The following is an 18,668-nucleotide window of genomic DNA, read 5'->3' as shown; positions in this document are numbered from 1 at the left end:
TCTAATAGACTGGGAGAATACATTTAGTGTCTGGTATCTGCGCCATCACTCTGTGGCTCTCCTAGCAAGTCGGCATCTTTTGGAGATGATGGCCTTGTCAGAGTGTGTCTTTCAGAGATAAGTCAACAACTGGTCATAATATTCTGCCTTGTTTTTATGAGATGGGAGTCAGTGGATATTTAAGCCAAAAGGAAATGAGTGACGTTGGCTGATGGGGACAGTGGTGGCCTGGAGAGAGTGGGCCCTGGGCAACTACTCCTCAGTTTTAGCTACTGATGCCAGGAGGGAATGTGGCCAGGGTTTTTGGAAATTTGAGAGTCTTAATAGAACCCAGCAATCTGGGTTTTAGCATGTCATCCAATCTTTCAATGTTGGCTCAAATGTTTTAATACCACTCTGTGGGCCAAAAAGAACATCCCTGTGAGCTGAGAGCAGGCTCTGGTCTTTGACCAGAGTGTCTCAGAACTTCATTTTCCCATCTGCCAACTGGAAGTGAGGCACACCTCAAAACCTTATAGGCAGGATGGAAGGCAATAGGGTATGCCTGCGCAGATAGTCATTACCATAATCTGATTGTTTTCACAATGAATCTGCCTCAGAACTGGGAGATTCTCATATACCATCCTAGTGGATGGGAAGTTAATGATGGCTATTTTGAAGAAGCTAAGAGAGTAAAGTCTGTAAGACTGGCTGGAATTGGCTGTTTTGATTTACAGCTATCCCAATGAACATCTCCTAACATTGCCTTTTGGAAGTGTCAAGGGCAAGAGCTGGGTTGCACCAAGCAGCTTGAAGTAGAGAGGAAGATGAGTCCATCCTATCCTCACCCTTTGCTACCTGTGTGACTTGGGCTCAGTTACTTCATATCCCTAAGCCTTAGTTTTCTTATTTTAAAGACGAGAATAATAATAACTGCATAGAATAATTGTTAGGATTCAATGAGATGACAAACCCTTAGTGTCTATTGCTGAGTATATAGGAAGTATATACATATATATACATACATATATATTAATTGTAATTACATATTATGTCTTACCCAGGTAGAAGATAATAAAACAGGTTGCGTGTTATTTTGATTCCTGATAAAATTTGTATTTTCAGGGACTTCCCTGGTGGTCCAGTGGTTAAGACTTCACCTTTCAATGCCGAGGGTGTGTGTTTGATTCCACATGCCTCACGGCCCAAAACATCAAAACATAAAAAACAGAAGCAATTTTGTAACAAATTCAATAAAGAGTTTAAAAATGGTCCACATTTTAAAAAATCTTAAAAAAAATTTGATTTTCAGGAAAATCATTTTGGTCAACATCTTGTTTTATTTTCCCCTAGGAGAATTGTGATATATAATAGATAAAATCTTAGGAAATATTGCTTAAATCATCCTTTGTGCAATTCCCTACAGCAAGAGGATAGTGTCAGGTATAAAGTGTTCGAAAATGACAAAGTGACCTTTGAAGAAAAGCAATTTATTCTTAAAGTAAATCACTAAAGAAAGAGGGGAAAGTTCTTGAACATTGCTAGTATCAGACCTCTGAACTGCCATCTTGTTTTGCATCGTTTGGGTTGGTTACCTGCTGACGGATCCTGTGAAAAAGGAATATTGAAGTTTACTACAGTAAGGAATATGTGATCTGTCCTACAAAAATCCCCACAGGCCAAAACAGTGGAGGAAGTGAAGTGAAGTGCAAGTCACTCAGTCGTGTCCGACTTTGCGACCCCATGGACTATACAGTCCATGGAATTCTCCAGGCCAGAATATTGGAGTGGGTAGGTAGCCTTTCCCTTCTCTAGGGGATCTTCCCAATGCAGGGATCGAACCCAGGTCTCCCACATTGCAGGCGGATTCTTTACCAGCTGAGACACAAGGGAAGCAGTGGAGGCAGGGTGCAAATGGTGAACGGTTCCTTCCAGAAAGTTATCAACCAGCAATTAAGCTCTTTAAAAAAAAAAAAAAAAATAGATAAACTTCCACAGGATTGTTAGACCTATTGATCATCTTTACCATAATAATAATAATTATTATTATTATTACCAGTAGCGGCAATAATAATTAATGATGTTTATTGACTTTTCCAATGGACCACCCATTGGGTAAACTGCATGCCTTATCTCTATGAATTCTCTCAAGAATTCTATGAGTGAGGGGCTATTATTTTTCACATTTTTCAGATGAGGAAATTGATGCTTAGAGATGTTAACCTGCCTAGCTTCACTTCTTTGTCAGGGGCCTGCTTAGCTTCTTTTCCTTTATTTCTGGCTGCGCTGGGTCTTGGTTGCTTTGCGCGGGCTCTTCTCTAGTTGCAGTGAGCAGGGTCTACCCTTGGTTGTGTCGTGCGGGTTTCTTGTTGTGGTGGCTTCTCTTGTTGCAGAGCACAAGCTCTGGGCACGTGGGCTTTGGTAGCTGTGGCACACAGGCTCAGTAGTTGCCCCAGGGCACGTGGAATCTTTGTTTGATTCCATTTCCCCTGCATTGGCAGGTGGATTCTTATCCACTGGGCCACCAGGGAAGTCCCATGGCTTGGCTTCTGACTTAGCACTGCCTGGCCCTGGTGCTCATGATTCTGTGAGGGAATGGAAGTTTGGGTGAGTAAGATGGGAAGAAAAAACCTTTAATTTGAATTTTAAGCCCTTTCAAAGAGAGAGCATCCAAAGCCATAGCCTCATGGTGGAGCTTAGGGGAAACAGAGGAAGTTCAGGAGGGGAGGCAAAGGAGCAGTGGGGACTTGGAAGACCAATCCTGTGTGCTTTGTAATTTCGGCAGCTGTGCTGATATCTCATGCTCATTCTTTGATAACTTGATCTCTTTGTTCTGACTGGGAATGGCTTTTATTATCTACATTGCTGATCACCATTCTGGAATTCCTGTGATGTCTTTCAAATACCCTGTTCTACTGTCCCCATAAATACATCAGACTAACTTGGGGAATCATGGTCTTACAATGATGGGCATGGTTTCCGGAGCCCCTCAGCTCCAGTTCACTAATTCCAGTTGGCAAGGTGGCCCCTCTCTCCGGGTGTAGTCAGCCTCTGTCAGAAGACAAGTACATTCTCTTGACAACTCTGACAATCTGCCACTCTCCCGTGTGGAGAGGAACTGTTTACCACCCTGATTGTTGGTTATTTTCTTTACAGTGTCATCATACTTTCTTCTACTTGTTAAATACTAATTAACATATATCCTCACATCACCTTTAAACACAATTGGCAGCTTGGATGAATTCATCTATAATTACAGAACGTTGTCCTTGACTATGTTAGGGGAAATTTTTGATAAAGAAACTCCTTCAATTATGAAGTAGTTGACCTTGAATTGGATAAGATACAAACTAGACATACACCTGTAGAAATAAGAGGGAAGAAAATTTTGGCGTGTAATAGGCTGGGGAAACATTCCAAAGAATCTTGTCCAGGTAAAAGCTAAATAATGTTTTCATTTTTTGTTGTTGTTGGCTTAGGAGCCAGCATCCAAATAACAGCAGCCCCATCCTGCTGGCTAGAGCTACGGATAGAGCCCTGCACGGTAGGACGGCTGGGCTCTACTGCTGGCTTTGTCACTGTGTGGTCCAGAACTCACTGGCTTCTACTTTGCAGAAAGAATAACACAAAATCACTTGAGCAGGTTTTCCCTGGTGGTCCAGTGGTTAAGAATCTGCCTGCCAATGCAGGGGACACTGGTTCAATTCTTGGTCCAGGAAGATTTCACAGGCCAAGGGGCAACTAAGCCCATGAGCCGCAATTACTGAGCCCGTACCTAGAGCCTGTGCTCTGCAACAGAGAAGCCACTGCAGTGAGAAGCCTGCAACTGTGACAGAGAAACCCTGTGCAGCAGTGGAGACCCAGTGCAGCCAAAAGTGAATCAATCAATCACAAATAGCATTTTAAAAGTCACCTAAGCAAAAAGAGAGCTTATTGCTGAAGTAACTTACATGTTTGGGGGTAAATCTGGCTTCAAGTAGCTCAGAGCTATTAATGATATCATGAAGGCTTCTTTTCCTTCCATTCCTCAACTCCACCCCTGCTTCTTTCTCAGACTCCACATGGCAGGTCATCTCAGCTCTGGTCTCATCTTCTCCCAGGCTCTAGACCAGCATGAAAGTGCAGGAAACTTTCCCAGTGGTCCTAAGGGGACTACTCTGTGCTCTGAATGGACAGGCCCGAGATCCATGTTATCCCCAGACCAATCACTGTGCTGTTTTAATTGACCATGTCTGGATAGAGCCTCAACCAGACCTCATAAGAGTGGGGAAGGTAGATACCCAGAACAAAAATGGGGGCCGTTACTAGGAGAACAGGAGTATCAATACTGCTCACCAATCATGTGACCTTAAAAGGATAACTAAACCTATTGTGAAAAATAGAGTTAATAATGTGTACTAAAAATGATTACAAATTGTTTGTAGACCAAGTAACAAATGCTGGAGAGGGTGTGGAGAAAAGAGAATCCTCCTGCATTATTGGTGAGAATGTAAGTTGGTATAACCATTATCGAAGACAGTATGGAGGTTCCTCATAAAACTGAAAATAGAATTACCAAAAATAGCAATCCCACTCCTGGGTAGATATCGAGATAAAACTATAATTCAAAAAGACACATGCACCCCAATGTTCAGAGCAGCACTATTCGCAATAGCCATGATACAGAAATAACCTAAACGTCCATCAGCTGATAAATGGATAAAGAAGATGTAGTACATGTATACAATGGAATACTACTCAGCCACAAAAAAGAATAAAATAATGCCATTTGTAGTAACATGGATGCAATTAGCGATTATAATACTAAGTGAAGTAAGCAGAAAGAGAAAGACAAATATCATGGGCAATCCCTCCTATGTGGAATCTAAAACATGGCACAAATGACCCTATCTACAAAAGAGAAAGAGACTCACAGACATAGAGGAAAAGACTTGTGCTTGCCAAGGGGGAAGGGTGTGAGAAAGAGATGGACTGAGAATTTGGGTTTAGCAGATGAGAAGTATTACATATAGAATGGATAAGCAACAAGGTCCTACAGTATAGCAAAGGGAACTCTATTCAGTATCCTAGGATAAACCATAAGAGAACAGAACATAAAAAAGAATGTATATATGTATATAATGGAGTCATGTTGCTGTACAACAGATATTAACAATTTCATACAGGCTTCCCTGGTAGCTCAGATGGTAAATAATCTGCTGTTTGGTAAATTGGATGGTTAAAATTATGAGCTTGTATTCATCCAATGACAGGCTAAACAAAGTGAAAGGGTGAGCCACAAATTGAGAATAAGAATCTGCAACAGGTAACCAACAAAGTACTGCTGCTACTGCTGCTGCTGCTGCTAAGTCACTTCAGTCGTGTCCAACTCTGTGCGACCCCATAGATGGCAGCCCACCAGGCTCCCCTGTCCCTGGGATTCTCCAGGCAAAACACTGGAGTGGGTTGCCATTTCGTTCTCCAATGCGTGAAAGTGAAAAGTGAAAGTGAAAAGTTAAATTGAAGTCGCTCAGTCGTATCCGACTCTTAGCGACCCCATGGACTGCAACCTACCAGGCTGCTCCATCCATGGGATTTTCCAGGCAAGAGTATTGGAGTGGGCTGCCATTGCCTTCTCCGAACAAAGTACTAGTATTCTGAATATAAAAAGACCTCTCTGTGAATGGTTGAGAAAGCAAAAAAAAAAAAAAAAAAAGAAAAGACATACACAATTGTTCAATAAGTAAAAAATGTGGACAAGTACAACTCTAAATATAGCCAACAAATATAATGTGGTCAATAAATACTAAAAACATGGTCTTTGTAAATTATCAGGAAAATGTATATTATAATGAGATACACATTGGGTTGGAAAATAAAGTCTAGTAGCTAAAATAACTAAAAAGTCTTGAAACAATGTAGATCAATAGGAACTCTATTCTATACTCAGTAGAAAACAACTTGGCCTTCCTTGGAGAGGCTGAAGATGTACACAGTCTGTGTACAACTCATCTGGTTCACTCCTATGTATTGGTCCCAGTTAAACTTCTAAAGATCATAACAGGAAATTGTATGAAAGTAAAAGTGTTAGTTGCTTAGTTGTGTCCCATTCTTTGAGATTCCATGGACTGTAGCCTGCTCCTCTGTTCTTGGAATTCTCCAGGCAAGAATCCTGGAGTGAGTTGCCATTCCCTTCTCCAGGGGATCTTCCTGACCCAGGGATTGAACCCGGGTCTTCTGCATTGCCAGCAGATTCTTTACCATCTGAGCCACCAGGGAAGCCTGTATGAAACTGTATAGCACTTCATAGTTTACAAAGCACTGCTCTTGGTATATATAGTCTATGAACAACTTTTTTAATGAAGTATAGTTGACTTACCACGTGTTAGTATCTGTTGTACAGCAACATGAATATAGTTGGGTCATAAAGATATTCTTTTCTAAAAGTTGGAGGGTTTTGCCTTCTATATTTGAATCCTTAATCTACTGGGAGTTTATTGTATATGTTGTAAAGCAGCTGCTCAGTTTCAAATCCTCCACATGGACACTCGACTGTCCTGGCACCATTTAGTTGAAGATTGTCTTTTTCTATTGCTGTAGAATGCCACTTCCATTACACACCAAGTGTCTTTCTAGGCATACACCTGTTTAAGCTTCTCTGTCCTATTCCTTTGGCCTATTTGTCCATCTCTCTGTTTTTTTATTCTTTATTTATTTTATTTAAAAAAGTTCTTGGCCATACCCTGCAGCATGTGGGACCTTAGTTCTCTGATCGGGGATCAAACCCACACCTCTGGCACGGGAAGGCAGCGTCTTAACCACTGGACTGCTGGGGAAGTCCTGTCTGCTTCTCTGAATGTAGGACTTACACATGCTTGTGATGGCTGTGAGCAGAGTATGGTCTAGAGAATTGGGTTTGCACCCTGTGGACTCTTCCTGTGCCTCCTCATATATCCCAACAGTATTTTGCTGATCTGGTTTGAAGTTGTATTGAATTCTACCTACTAGCGTTTGTGTGTGCAGTCACTTCAGTCAGGTCTGACTCTTTGCGACCCTGTGGACTATAGCCCGCCAGGCTCCTTTGTCCATGGGATTCTTCAGGCAAGAATACTGGAGTGGGTTGTCATGCCTTTTGCCAGGGGATCTTCCCGACCCAGGGATCGAACCTGCATCTCCTGTGTCTCCTGCATTGCAGGTGGGCTCTTTATCCACTGAGCCACCTGGGAAGCCCTCTATTTACAGGTATCACTGCTAGTCTCTGTCCTTTTTCACCCATTTGTAACAACAGCACTGTTGATTTTTTTTTTTTAATCACTTGTGGTATTAGAATTAAATTAAATTGAGTTTACAAATCTGGGGATTTGGGGAAAGTTATGAATTTCTTTTTACCTATAGAAAACCTGGAGGGTGAGAAATATGTTTTGGAGAGAGGACCTGAAAAGCCAATTATCTCCGAATACAAGGTTAATGATGAGTAAGGCTGGGGAAGAGAAGAGGGGAAGAGGCTGCTCAGAGTTGGGGTTTCAGGATAGAAGACAGCAAAGGATAAGAACAGACAGCAAAGGATAAGAACCCTTATGGCTCTTTTGGCCTATGGCACATTATTGCTACCTTAAGAACAATAATGGGAATAAAATAAAGGCAGATAAAAGCCAAATAGGACGTAGATAAAAAGAATATAACTTTTGCGAATATGGCTTTTTAGCCTACAAAAATACTTTTTCTCTATCTTATTATAAGTACTATCTCAATGTGGTTTTATGTTAACAATACAAAAATAACACAATTCTTGTCTCCATGCTTTAATTTTCTGGCCCTTCTCCAGTGGTGGTGAGTTGTTCTTGAAAGAAATTTATTTGCCTGCAGCTCTCTCAAAGCACAGGCTGGAGCAAAATTCATGGAGAGGGGAATTCAAAAAGTCTAGTTGCTTTAAATCAGCTAACTCTATTAGAAAACAAGCAGGAGAGTAAGACCCTAGAACTCTATGATTAAAAGAGAAACTAAGCTGTTGAGCTCAGAGATCATGTCTTTCCAGGCTGTCATATCTGGTACACTGTGTGTGCATGTGCTGGTTATTGATAGTAATTATAAGGATGAATCGAAGAATGTGCAGAAAAGCAGCTGTCCTTAAGATGAATTGGACCCAAGCCACAGGGCACAGTGTCTGATGAATTAAAAACCCTGGTCCTTGTTCAAGTTACCATCTATTCAATAGAAGCCAGCCAAGGAAATACACAGCAAGGTTAAAGCTTGCAGGTGCAACTCAGACATCAGCTGTGCTCTTGGCCTCTGACTTCTGCACTACACGTGCTGACCAGCAGCCGACTTGGATGCAAAAGTCAGTCCTCGTCCATTTCTACAGTGAGAATCCCCTCCCGCAGAAGCATTATCAAGCAGAGAAGAATTGGTGGAAACACTTTGCAGGGAAGGAGGAGAACTAAGGTTTTCACTACACATCCCATAACAAACTAGTTTAAATGTCCCCTTAAGTATTTCCCAGTCTTTTTTTTTTCCTCCCTTTGGCCATGTCTTACGGCATCTTGGTTCCCCGAAGAGGGATTGAACCCCTGCCCCCTGCAGTGGAAGCATGGAGTCGTCACTACTGGACCACCAGAGAAGTCTGATTTCCCCAGGCTGCTGAACCCATCTCCAAGGGAAGAACTTCTCTCTGGCTCCCCTCCCCAGGTTCCTCCTAGCTATGCCGGGCCCTTCTCTGTATACCTTGCCTTTGTTTTTCTTTTCCTCATTCTTTGCTGCTGCTGCTGCTGCTAAGTAGTTTCAGTCGTGTCCGACTCTGTGTGACCCCATAGACGGCAGCCCACCAGGCTCTCCCGTCCCTGGGATTCTCCAGGCAACAGTACTGGAGTGGGTTGCCATTTCCTTCTCCAATTCATGAAAGTGAAAAGTGAAAGTGAAGTCCCTCAGTCGTGTCCGACTCTTCGCGGCCCCATGGACTGCAGCCTACCAGGCTCCTCTGCCCATGGGATTTTCCAGGCAAGAGTACTCTTTAGAGCATCTTAAGTTCTCCCCACTATCTTAAGCCTGCCAGGTTAGCTACCGTGTTTCAACATTTGTTCACCTCCCAAATGGAGGCTCTTATATCTGCACTAAGGGTCTTACTCATTCATTCAAGTGTTTATCAGGTGTTTACTATGTGATAAGACCTGTTTTAGGCCCTGGGGGTTCAGCAGTGAGCAAAACAGAAACTCTTACCATTAAGGAGCTTATATTGTAATAGCAGGAGCCCTACAAAAATAAATAAAACAAAATATAATTAAAATGCATAACATGTCAGGTAGCGATAAGATCTCTGTGCAAAAATAAAGCAAAGAAGAGTTAAGGGATTCTAGAGATGGGGGTTGCAATTTTGAATAGTGTGGTCCCAGAAGATTTTTCTGGCAAGGTAACACGAAGCACATTCCTGAAGGAGGTCAGGGAGTCAATCTTGGATATACTGGAGAAAAGAGTATTCCAGATAAAAGGAACAGCAAGAGCATAGCCCCCAAGGCAGAAGTGTGCCTGGCTTGTTTCTGGAACAGCAGGGAAGCTGTTGATGCTGAAGCTGAGTGAATGAGGGCAAGAGTAACTGGAGACAAGGCTGGAAAGATAATTGGGCAAGATCCTGAAGGGCTTATCTTATGAAAGCTTTGGTTTTTATGCCGAGTGAGATGGGGAGACACTGGGGAATTGAGGGCCGACAAATGACGTGATCTGACATCTATGTTTAAACCTCCCTCTGGCTACAGGTTTGAGAGCAGACCATAGGAGGTATAGGGAAACTGGTTAGAAAACTTGTACCATAACCCAGACTAGAAATTAATTGTGGCTTGGAGGACAGTGACTGAACTGATGATCGTGAGACGTGTTGGATTCTGTTTACAATTTAAAAGGAGTGTTTCTAGTCTTTTGCCAATATGTTGGATGAGAAGTAGGGGAAACAAGAGGGAGAGTAAAAGATGTCTCTAAGGTTTTTGACTTGAGTCCCTGAAAGATGGGTTTTCATTTTTAGAGATGAGGGAGACTGGGGAACGGGGGTGGTGGGGGGAAAACCAGGAATCTGATTTGGGACAGAGTAAGTTTGAGACAGCTATTAGTTATTCCAGGGGAGAAGCTGACTAAGCCCTTGGGTATAAGATGCTGACGTTCAGGAGCAACATCTAGACTGGAAAGACAAATCTGGGGGTTGTAAACATACATACATAAGGAGTGAGGGAGACTTCCCTGGTGGTCCAGTGGCTAAGACCTCACACTCCCAATACCAAGGGCCCGGGTTCAATCCCTGGTCATGGAACTAGATCCCACATACCACAACCAAGAGTTCACTTGCCAACTAAAGATCCCGCAAGCTGCAACTAAGACTCGGTACAGCACACACATATGTTTAAAATAATAAATAAAAAATAAAGGAAGACTTTTTGAGAACATTAAGATATCTGGCATAATCTGATGATATGAGATTCAAACCTTACCAGGATATTCCATCTGAACAAAGAAGCTCCCCTAAGGGGATGTCTCTGCATGTGATGCTGGCAGGGTAGAGACACATAGACCCTGTGTGATCTGACCCCGCGTTTCTCCACTCTGCCCACCTCCGACCCCTCCTGCCCTCGTTTATTCTGCTCTTGCCACACCGGCTTCAGAGCTGTCCCTTGAACTTGCTGCACACACTCTCATCTCATGGCTTGGATCATTGCTCTTCCTTCCTCCTGAAAGGCTTCATCTTGCTTCTTTCCTTCAGGACACTCACCTTAGGTATTACTTATCTTTTGCTGCATGACAAATTACTTCGAAACTTTATCATCTCACCTTTTCTGTGGATTAGAAAGTCAGGGCCGGAACGGCTGTGTGGCTCTGGCTAAGAGTTTCCCATGAGACTGGAGTGCAGCTTTGAGCTGGGGCTACAGTCATCTGAAGGCTTGACTGGGGCTGGAGGTTCCTCTCCCGTGGTGGTTTATTCACACATCTGACAGATCAGAGCCTGGAGGGAGTTCTGAATTCCTCTCCACATGGTCCTCTCCCAAGGCTGCTTCAGTGTCCTCCTGACTTGAAGCGTGGCTTGCCCCAGAGTGAGTCACCCAAAAAACCAAAATGTGTGGGTTTCCTGTTGCTCCAGGTTTTTTAAAATCTCAGCTGTCAGCATGGTCATGCTTCCAAGCAAACTCAGGCCTAAAGGGTTAAGCAAGCCCAGATGGAAGTGAGATTGATGGGGCATCTGTGTTACTGCAGAGGGAGAGAAAACAGTGGCATTAATAATAATGATGATGAGGGTAACAGCTTTTATTATAGGCCAAGGGGCCATCCCTGATTTATTGTGGGAGGAGACACACAAGGGTGTAGACACCAGGGGGGTGAGGCTCACCAAGGGCCGTCTTGAAAGCTGGCTGCCCCATCTTATCAGAGATGCCTTCTCAGACTATTCTATATATGATGGACTGAATGCATGTGTATCCCCACCCGGCTGCACCCTCCTCCCCAAATCATACACTGAAGCCCTAACCCTCCAGTGTGACTGTTTGAAGAAAGGAAGTAATTAAGGTTAAATGAAGTCACACAGGTGGGGCCCTGATCATATCAGATTAGCGTCCTTTTAAGAGAAAACAGGGGGGCTTCCCAGGTAGCTCAAGTGGTAAAGACTCAGCCTGCCAATGCAGGAGATGCAGGAGACATGGGTTCCATCCTTGAGTCAGGAAGATGCTCTGGAGTAGGAATTGGCAACCCACTCCAGTATTCTTGTCTAGAGAAAGAATCCCATGGGCAGAGGAGCCTGGTGGGCTACAGCCTATGGGGTTGCAAAGAATCAGACATGCCTGAGCACGCACATGCACGCAAGAGATAGCAGAGAGCGGAGCTCTTTCCCCTACTTCCCCACTCTTTGTGCACATGCTGAGGACAGAAACAAGGGGGCAGTCTGCAGGCCGGGAAGAGCTCCCACTGTAACCAAACGGGGGGCAGTCTTGATCTCGAATATCCAGCCTCTGGAACTGCAAGAGAATAATGGCTGTTGTTTAAGCCACTTAGTGTGTGGTATGCTGTTATGCAGCCTGAGCAGAATAATATACTGCATTAAGGAGGAACCTCCTACCTCAGCACTTTCCATTCCTTATGTTCTGCTTTATTGTTCTACACAGTTCTTTCTCACAGCCTGACATATTCTCAGTTCATTTGTTTATTGTCCGTCTCCCTTCCTGGAGTGGAAGCCCTCTGAGGACAGGGACTGTTTGGGATACTGTTGTATCTCAAATTTGAAACCAGTGCCTGGCCCATGAAAGGTGCTCTGGATAATTTTTTAAAACATTTATTTATTTGGTCACACTGGGTCTTAGTTGTGGCATGTGGGATCTAGAGCCATGACTGGAGACTGAACCTGGGTTCCCTGCATTGGGAGCACAGACTCTTAGCCTCTGGACCACCATGGAAGGCCCTGATTTACTTATTGAATGATAAATGATTGGATGAATATCTGACCTTATTGTATGTCACCTCCTCATTCTGTCGGTGGCCAGGATTACTCAGACTTTAAGTGAACTTGGTGTTCATCATGTCCCAGCACCATTTCTGAAAGCAGGCATGAAGCAGAATATTTAAAAAATCTCAAGAAGTTCATCAAGGCTGTATATTGTCACCGTGCTTATTTAACTTCTATGCAGAGTACATCATGAGAAACGCTGGACTGGAAGAAACACAAGCTGGAATCAAGATTGCTGGGAGAAATATCAATAACCTCAGATATGCAGATGACACCACCCTTATGGCAGAAAGTGAAGATGAACTAAAAAGCCTCTTGATGAAAGTGAAAGTGGAGAGTGAAAAAGTTGGCTTAAAGCTCAACATTCAGAAAACGAAAATCATGGCATCCAGTCCCATCACTTCATGGGAAATAGATGGGGAAACAGTGGAAACAGTGTCAGACTTTATTTTTCTGGGCTCCAGAATCACTGCAGATGATGACTGCAGCCATGAAATTAAAAGACGCTTACTCCTTGGAAGGAAAGTTATGACCAACCTAGATAGCATATTCAAAAGCAGAGACATTACTTTGCCAACAAAGGTTCATCTAGTCAAGGCTATGGTTTTTCCTGTGGTCATGTATGGATGTGAGAGTTGGACTGTGAAGAAGGCTGAGTGCCGAAGAATTGATGCTTTTGAACTGTGGTGTTGGAGAAGACTCTTGAGAGTCCCTTGGACTGCGAGGAGATCCAACCAGTCCATTCTGAAGGAGATCAGCTCTGGGATTCTTTGGAAGGAATGATGCTACAGCTGAAACTCCAGTACTTTGGCCACCTCATGCGAAGAGTTGACTCACTGGAAAAGACTCTGATGCTGGGAGGGATTGGGGGCAGGAGGAGAAGGGGATGACAGAGGATGAGATGGCTGGATGGCATCACTGACTCAATGGACGTGCGTTTGAGTGAACTCCGGGAGTTGGTGATGGACAGGGAGCCCTGGCGTGCTGCGATTCATGGGGTCGCAAAGAGTCGGACATGACTGAGCGACTGATCTGATCTGGATTATTAATTATAACGGGTTATTTGAAAATTAACCCAGTGAAATACAAGCCCATCTGAAGTAATTTCCAGGTTGTCCTCGCCTAAGCTATAAACCATGGGAAACCTTCCAGTTCTTGGGGCTGTTTTTCCTGCCTGACGGTGAGAATTCTGCACTTTGTCAAGCCCATGCAGTGACTAATCCTGATGAAATGTGAACTGTGTTTTTTGCATGCATGTAATGATAAAAGAATGAGCCTGAAAAGAAATGCAAAATCCATTTCTGTATATTCCAATTTTCCCATCACGCTTATGTACTTACTTCTGTAGTTAGAAATGAAAAAGTTATAAATGATGAAACAGAAAGAACAATAATCTTGAAGTAGGAGAAATCCATTTGTATCTGTGCTCTGTGTCCTACTGATGGGGTGAGTAACTTAATCTCCCTGAGTTCTGGCTTCTGGCTCTGCAGATAGGAAATGATACTAGTATGGAACTCTAGCTTTGACTTACGTAGAAAAAAATCTGAATGTTGGAGTGTGTTGGCTCATTCTTGTAGCTTTCGGCTGAGTCCTGAGAGAGTGGGACAAGGTTTGGTCCAAGATGGCTCTTAGAAGAGGAAACAGGATATAACCTTGCTACGAAAAGTCTTATCTGTTTGCAAAACCATGCGCGGCCAGATTGGCTGACCAAGGACATCGCTTCACTGCCAAGGACTGGAGTGCCTGCCAGTCTTCTCTGGCTGGATAGAGCGTGCTCAGGACTGGATGTCCTGGGTGACTCTCTTTGCTTTTATCCAAAAAGGAGTCATCTGTGGTTACCTTATTTGTTTTTTCAACCATTGTTTGTTGAAATATTTAAATTGATCATTCCTGGGCTCTGAGAAATCATACGTGGAGCTGACTCAGAGGAAGGCACATTTCCCCAGAGATTCTGGGCTTGGAGCTAGATGGAGTAATAGGGTGAGACTTCTGGTCGCCTCTCCTATAAAGCCCCTTGGCCCATAATAGAAGCTGCTACCCTCGTCATCATTATTATTAATGTCTCTCTTTTCTCTCCTTCTGCAGTAACGCAGACACCCCCATTAATCTCACTTCCATCTGGGCTTGCTTAACCCTGTGGGTCTGAGCTTGCATGGAAGCATGGCCAGGCTGACAGTTGAGATTTTAAAAAGCTAGAGCAACAGGAAGCCTGAACACTTTCAGCCAAGAGGGTGACGGGAGGATCTCAGTCAGTAAGGATAAATGAGTTATAATGTGGATATTGATGGACGCGGCAATTCTAATGAAACTAGAGTGGAAACACAGGGGATTCAGGAAGGCAGATCGATAAACAAGAAAACCCACTGGAAAAGACTACCTTATAATGATTGGACCTCCTGTCTCTGACCTCCTCCGCATCCTTCCGGGGCGGGGAGGGGGACAGCCTTGCTGTGGGCCTCTCCTTTCACTGTTCTGGTCTGGGCTCCGCTCTGGCTGTCTTCCTGGGTCTGCCCAGCTGTGGCCTTTAGAGCTTTCTCCCACTTAAGTTTTCCTCTGCACACTCTCATCCCTCACTTTTGTATGGGTCTGACAATTTCTTATAGCTTTTAAAATCTGTTAATTGGTATATACTGCCAAGGGAAATTGGTTTCAGACTTAACTGACTGCTATGGTCTGAATGCTCATGTTCCTTCCAAAGTCACAGGTTGAAATCCTAACCACTAAAGAATGAAATAATGCCATTTGCAGCAACATGGATGAACCTTGAGATTGTCATTCTGAGTGAAGTCAGACAGAGAAGGAGAAGTACTGTAAGAAATCCCTTATATGTGGAATCTAAAAAGAATTGATACAAATGAATTTATTTACAAAACTGAAGTAGACTCAAAGCTTAGAGAACAAATTCATGGTTGCTGGGGTGGGGGGGAAGACAAGGGGAAGGGATAATTACGGAGTTTGGGATGAACAGGTACACATTGTTATATTCAAAATGGATAACCAAAAAGGACCTACTGTGAGGCACAGGGAACTCTGCTCAATTTTGTGGGGCAGCCTGGATGGAGGGGAGTCTGGGAGAGAATGGATACAGGCATATGAATGACTGAATCCCTTCACTATTCACCTGAAACTATCACAACATTGTTAATTGGCTATACCCCAACGCAAAATAAAAACTTAAAAACAAAAAAAAGTCCTAGCAACTCCCCCCATACCGCCCCCACCCAGAGGGAGGTCACTGGCTGTGAACCAGGAAAAAAGTCCTCAGAGAACATGACCGTGCTGGCAGCTCGATCTGAGACTTCCCGCGTGCAGAACTGTGAGAAATTTGTTTTGTTTTTGTTGTTGTTTTAAATTCATTTTTTGGCCACACCATGTGCATATGGGATCTTAGTTTCCTGACCAGGGACTGAACTCCCAACCCATGCATTGGAAGCACAGATTCTGAAACCACTGGACCACCAGGGTCCTACGTTGCTGTTGTTTCTAAGTTATCCAGTCTGCAGTAGTTTTATTTATTTATTTTTAATTATTATTTTTTTAATAGTAGCCCAAATGGTCTAGGGCTTCCCTGGTGGCTTAGTGGTAAAGAATCTGCCTGCAATACAGGAACCACAGGAGACTTGGGTTCAATCCCTGGGTCAGGAAGATTCCCTGGAGGAGGGCATGGCAACCCATTTTGGTATTCTTGCCTGGAGAATCCCATGGACAGAATGAGCCTGGCGGACCACAGTCCATGGGGTCACAAAGAGTTGGACATGACTGAAGTGACTGAGCACACATGCACGCAAATGGACACTAGTTTTACCAATACCATACCATTATTAAATACAATGATGGCTTGAGGAGAAAAAATGATAAAAGTCTTAGACTGTCAAATCCTGCTTAGCCTGAACTTAGGTGAGTAGCAAGTTCCTGGTGGAAACAAACATCCTCTTTAAAATTCAGTTCAGTTCAGTTTAGTCACTCTGTCATGTCTGACTCTTTGCAACCCCATGGACTGCAGCATGCCAGGCCTCCCTGTCCATCACCAACTCCTGGAGCTTGCTCAAACTCCTGTCCATCAAGTAGGTGATCCCATCCAACCATCTTATCCTCTGTCGTCCCCTTCTCCTCCTGCCTTCAATCTTTCCCAGTATCAGGGTCTTTTCCAATGAGTCAGTTCTTCACATCAAGTGACCAAAGGATTGGAGTTTCAGCTTCAACATCAGTCCTTCCAATGAACACCTAGGACTGATCTCCTTTAGGATGGACTGGTTGGATCTCCTTGCAGTCCAAGGGACTCTCAAGAGTCTTCTCCAACGTCACAGTTCAAAAGCATCAATTCTTCAGTGCTCGGCTTTTAGTCCAGGCTCAGCTGGTAAAGAATCCTCCTGCAATGTGGGAGACCTGGGTTCGATCCCTGGGTTGGGAAGTTTCCCTGGAGAAGGGAAAGGCTACCCACTCCAGTATTTTGGCCTGGAGAATTCCATGGACTGTATAGTCCATGGGGTTTCAAAGAGTTGGACATGACTGAGCAACTTGCACTTTTAAAACTTTTCAAACTCACATCCATACATGACTCCTGGAAAAATCATAGCTTTGAGTAGACGAGCTTTTGTCGGCAAAGTAACGTCTCTGCTACCAATTTATAGTTGATTTTATCTGGCTCATATTATGTTGTTAAAAGATTTGCATTAGTTGCTTGCTTTAAACAAGATTTTTTTTTTAAAATTTCTGAATTCTCTTGAAGAACTCAGAAGATCTGGCAACCTTGGGCCCGCATTTCTGCCAGCCAACAGCAACTGTAGCTGAATGAGGGCTTCTGTCGAGGTGGGCAGGAGCCTTTTGGTTCCATGGACAGCTTCGTGAATTCATGGTATCTACCTGGCTCCTACAGGGATTTCCAGGTTTGACCTCACTGTCAGTGCCTCGTGGTTTCTTTTTGAACCCTGTCATTTTCAGAACAGAGCTGTGCCCAGCGATCTGTGACAAGTGTATTAACTATGATGAAAGAGCTAAGGTCAATTTTTCAAAGGTTCATTCATTTCTTTATTTACTCATTCATTCCAATTACCCTACTATCATGGCCTATTGCTTTAATCTTTAATGTTTTTAATTAGGCGCCATTAAAATGCAAACGGTACAAAAATGTGTACATAAAAAGTAGTGTCTCTCACTCAGATCTCCCAATCCTCCTTCCCAGAGTCTCCCTTTTTCACTAGATTTTTGTGTACTCCTTCCCAAGAAAGCCTACACATGTATCCAGGTTAATATATATCCCCCTTCACATTATACCAAATGGTAGCAACCAGGAGAGGGTTCTTCGTCTTCCTTTTTTCCCTTAATGATACACCTTGCAAATTATTCCACATCAGTATGGATTTGCCTCATTCTTTTTAAACCCTGAAGAGCATTTCATTTTATTCATGTCCAATGATTTTTTTTAAAGCTCATTGGTGGGCCTGTAGCTTGTTTTTAGTCTTTTATGAATACAAACAACACACAGTGAACATCCCTGTAAATGTCTGGGGTGGGGAGAATGTGCCAGCCTACCTGCAAGATGTATTTTGAGAAGTGGAATCGCTTGGCCCAAGGCTACGAGAGTAAACTGAAGTTTACTTAGTTTACACATGCCCATGAGGACCAGGCCAAATGCATCCTTTCCCAGCCCCACAGTCAATGATGTCACACTGGTAACTTGACTTGGCCACAGTGAGAGTATTTACATCATGGAAACCTGCAGTCATTACACAAGAGGGCTTCACTTATCCCTCCTGGAGAGCTGGTTGTTAAACACCGCAGTACTATGATTAAATTCCAGCACTACCTGGAGTCAGTGCAGACTTCACGGGTTAAGGGCACAGCCCCCCAAAAAGGCTGGCCTCACCTCAGATGCCAGCTGCAAGTCTGGGGGTTCCCAGATCACCCACACTCTGGCTAACTGGTTACAGACTTAGAGGTTCCCATGACCTGTTCTGACTTCCTAGGTGGCGCTAGTGGTAAAGAACCCTCCTGTCAATGCAGCAGACATAAGAGACGTAGGTTCAATCCCTGGGTCAGGAAGAGCCCCTGGAGGAGGAGGTGGCAACCCACTCCGGTATTCCTGCCTGAAAAATCTCATGGACAGAGGAGCTTGGCAGGCTACAGCCCAAAGGGCTGTAAAGAGTGGGACATGACTGAGTGACTAAGCACACATCCCATCAACAAGGGACAAAGACCATTCGCTTCTCCATCATATCAATACAACAAACACTGAGCACATCAC

This window comes from Bos grunniens, chromosome 22, assembly GCF_055505025.1.
Source record: "Bos grunniens cultivar Pamir isolate PY7600 chromosome 22, Bosgru_T2T1.0, whole genome shotgun sequence".
Lineage (NCBI taxonomy): Eukaryota > Metazoa > Chordata > Mammalia > Artiodactyla > Bovidae > Bos > Bos grunniens.
Note: the sequence above shows the minus strand (reverse complement) of the source record.